The following is a 4423-nucleotide window of genomic DNA, read 5'->3' on the forward strand; positions in this document are numbered from 1 at the left end:
AGTGTATGTGTAACCCGCAATTAGTCAAGACTTTTATTTTTGTGGGCCCACATCCCGTTTTGCCCCAAACTCTGCCAACTGATTTAAAGCCCCGACTCCAGCGCAGTTTGAACTACATCACCTGCTTCACTGTGATTGTGACCGGCTGTTTGGCGTCTTCCTGACAATTCACCCAAATCTTTACATCCACTGATTTGATCCTTTGGTGAGTTTTCATGTTAAAGCATATTGCTTTAACATGAAATTTCTGCTTGATTGCTCATTGGAGCATTGTTTTATTAGAATTGTTGGTGTGGTTACCTGAGCCTCACAGCTGATGCACAGCTGATTGCAGTTTAGTACGCCACTCTCTTCCAGAAGGTAACCTGATTGCTGATTTTGTGCATGTTCTGGCACTTTTTGTGTTGATATTGAGTTTCAAATGAAATTAATCAAAACGGGATGTAGCTACATTTAAGTTGATATTGCGCAGTATATTTATTTATTTAATTAATTTTTTTTTCATTTCCTCACTCTGAGTATTTGAGTTAATTTATTTTTCTTGATTGATATTTTGGAAGTGAACTTTGATTTCAACTTTAAATTGATTAGTTTGAAATATGATTGATATTCTTTTGTTTTACTTTATTTAAATTATGGTTAATTTAACCTGATTGAAATGTTTAGTTTAATTATTAATTTAATCATTGCATTTGCATTTAATATTCATTTCCTTTTAGTGTTTGTCCATGATTGTTTTGATAAAACAATGGATCTTCTGGCCTTTTAGGTTGGGTTTTTTATTCCTAATGGATCAGATCCTCTTCTGAATCTAAGGATGGCAAGCTAGGAAAAAGTACTAAAACTTTATGATCTTGGAATCGATTTATTTTGAGTTAATTTGTCTCTCATTGTGCATTTGTAATTGTTTGTTTTTTATCCAAATCACTAATATGTTCACCAAAACTAAAACTGCTGAATCTTGTCTTCATTCTCACCTCAGGCTCCCTAAAAGAACCACCTTCTGATGCTGCTCTTGTAGCTGCAGTTATAGCTGCATAGCCCATAACTGTTACATGTGCATGGTTGTTTGTCCTGTCCGTCTCTGTTGCCCTGTGACAGACTGGTGACCTGTCCAGGGTGACCCCGCCTCTCACCCGTATTGTTAGCTGGAGATAGGCACCAGCACCCCTCCTGACCCCAATAAGGCACCAGGGTGTAAGAGAATGAATGAATGGATGAATGATTTTTTTTTTGATTGAATAATTGTGAACCAAATTTAACTTCATATTTTAAAGCGCAACAACCAACCTTGCACAAACTCCAAATCTCCTAGTGACAGAAAAAGAAAAAGGCACGTAGATGAGAGTATAATATGCAACGGGTGCAATCCGTAGCACACAAAATGACAATTAATAAAGTGCCTGCTAACAATAAAACCATAAAAGCGAAAAATAAAAACATGTACCTTAATCAGTCACAACCGCACTAAGAGGTAAATTTAGACAGCTTCAGTGGCAATCCAAATTCATACATCCTAAAAAACAATTAGAAGTCACAACAGACATGCCAAAAATGACACCGACATAGCACACAACCAGCCATAAGTGACAAATTAAAAGCCCATTTACCTAATTAGCAATACCAATGATACAGGGCTTGTTACAGTCAGCCTGATGAGCACGGCGCCAGCGCTCACCTAGTAAAGATCCGACTCACACCTCCAACCATATGCAGTGACTGGCCTAACAGCCAATGCTCGTAGAATCAGTAACTTGGCGTGTGCACCTGGTGGCCATATATACTAATGAGCCAGACAGGACTACAGGTGTAAGTGAATATGGGGAAAGGTTTATGGGCCCGTCATGGGTGGGAATTTACAGCCACTAATACATAAACACCATTTTACAACTAATAAACCACCTGGTTACATCCTGAATCCAGATCTGCTGGAGGTTTCTTCTTGTTAAAGGTTGTTTTTATATGACTCACCCTGCCGAAATGCAATGAACCACCAGCATAAAATCAATTAGTAAATTTTATTCTTATGCAAATAAGGTGTGCATTTTTAGGAAGTGACCTGAAAACAAAACAAAATAAATGGGAAAAAATTGTTAGCCCGCCCTCACAAACACTAAAACAAGAGAAACAATCCAACACTGGGCGGACTAACAAAAAAGAAATCAAATTCAAAAGAAACAGCAGGAGCAGTGATATAACTGTAAAAAACAAAAATACAGAAATTACTGAATACTTATTAAATCACCTTAATTAAGTCAATCTAAAGCATTAAAAACACTGCATACCTGCATCAGATAAACCCTCGCTCTCCGATTTACCACACCAACTCGAGAGCCACCCTTGATATGGTAGATCTGATCTACCACATAAAAACAATATACTGGTATATATAAAAACGCACAATTCAATGTAGTTAAAAGAGACAAATGCATAAAACTGTATGTAGGGAACTTAAGTCCTTTGGTATTGGCAGCAAGATGCTGCAGATCTCATTTACATTTGTTGTGGAGAGTGCCATCTGCTCTGTGTTGGGGTTAGTTAAGTCAGTGACTTAAAAAAAAAACTCAAACAAGCAGATGAAGAAGCTGTTGCATGGTTCTGTTCAATAATACAACAGAGACAATTCACCTTGTCAGCCACACTACCAGAGAAAACAAATGTTGGATTTGTTTGTTGCAAGTGTTTAGAATTTATACATTTCCAAAGCAATACCTCTTTTGGCCATATTTGATCACAGTCTAGTTTTTCTGCTTGGAATAATTTAAACCCCTTGTTCAGAGGCAGCCTGGGTTGAAAAGAACTGCAACACATGAAGCTGTGCAAGTCCTGTAAAGTTGTTCTGAGGCTTTAGACTGGGATACACTGTTTCATCCAGATGAAGAGGACATCAGTGTCTGACTGAGTGTATAACTGACTATATAAACTTCTGGGGACAACACCAACCCCACCCGAACAGTGAGATGCTTCACTAATACTAACCTTCCATCATCAGTGTCCTGAAGGAATTGCTAAATAAGGAACAAAGGAGCATTCTGGGAGAAAAACAGGTAATTATTGAGGAGTATAAAGAAGGAGCTTAAAGACGAGACCATAAGGAGGTTTACAGGAAGAAGCTGGAGAACAAGGTCCAGCAGAACAATATCAGAGATGTGTGATCAGGGATGAAGAAGATCACAGGCTTTAAACAAAAGGAGGATCAGATAGATGAAAGTCTGGACAGAGCAAATGAACTGAATACATTATGCAACAGTTCACTTTAGGAACAAGCTCATCATCCCCTTCTCCTGCCCCCAGCCAATTGTAGCTCCTACCATCCTTTGAGATATTTAGACTGGTCACACCTCAAATATTTTATATTCCACCTCAACTACTGATCTTTCTGCTTCTACATATTATGTCTACATATCAGAAGACGCTGCTGGTCCCTTTACCTTCCCCTTCCATTTTTCTGTCTCTAGAAGTCAGGTGAAGAGGAAACTGGAGAGACTGAGCTAGAGCAGGGCTAATGGTGTTAGTTCCAGAGTCCCAAAGGCCTGTGCAGAACAGCTCTATGAGATTCTACAAAATCTTTTCAAACTTAGCTCGATTCAAAAGAAGGTTCCAGGATTGTGGAAGACATCCTACTTGGTTCTGGTACCAAGGGAAGTTCATATATAGGTTGTCAATGACTTGTCAGACCTTTTGCCCTGACAACCCACAATACAAAAACTAAAGGGGCACATGTTGTTGTGGCCCCTTAGTTTTCTTTTTACCATCCTATGCTAATTTTAAATTTCTTTCATATCTTTAATGAATTGTACATTTTGAGAGTAAACAAATTCTATATGCTTTCCTTTGTATAGGGTCTAAAGAATCAGTCTCGGATAAATTTGAATATTGTCAGATGTCCACCAGTAACTACAGTCCTTATCAGGCGGCCAGATATGCGCTACCAGCTGGGATTCAGTGTACAGAATGGCATTGTGAGTAGGGCTGGTGTTTTACTCTTTTAGAAAAATATGTTTATAGTCTGTCAACTTTTTAATTGAAGTTGTATTTTTCGTCTGAAAAAACTACTGCATCTATTCATCAGATTTGTAGCCTTATGCGGGGTGGAATTGCTGAAAGAGGAGGTGTAAGAGTGGGCCATCGCATCATTGAGATCAATAATCAGAGTGTGGTGGCAACTCCCCATGAAAAAATTGTCCAGATCCTGTCCAACGCTGTGGGAGAGGTGAGACACTGCACAATACTTTATTTAGAGAAAAAAACATGCCATTTAAATCCTGCTGCTTAGAACTTGAACATGAGAGTGCTGACATTGTTTCCAAAGTTTCCTTTGGCAGAAAAATGGATGCACTGTCATTTTTACACAATTTTGGGGATTTATTAATTTTGACATCAGTGAAAGATGAACTTTAAATCCCAATTCAGATCCCTGGTG

The sequence above is a fragment of the Poecilia latipinna genome, unplaced genomic scaffold (genome assembly GCF_001443285.1).
Source record: "Poecilia latipinna isolate Pla-1442-1.1 unplaced genomic scaffold, P_latipinna-1.0 Scaffold3117, whole genome shotgun sequence".
In the NCBI taxonomy this organism is placed as follows: Eukaryota; Metazoa; Chordata; class Actinopteri; order Cyprinodontiformes; family Poeciliidae; genus Poecilia; species Poecilia latipinna.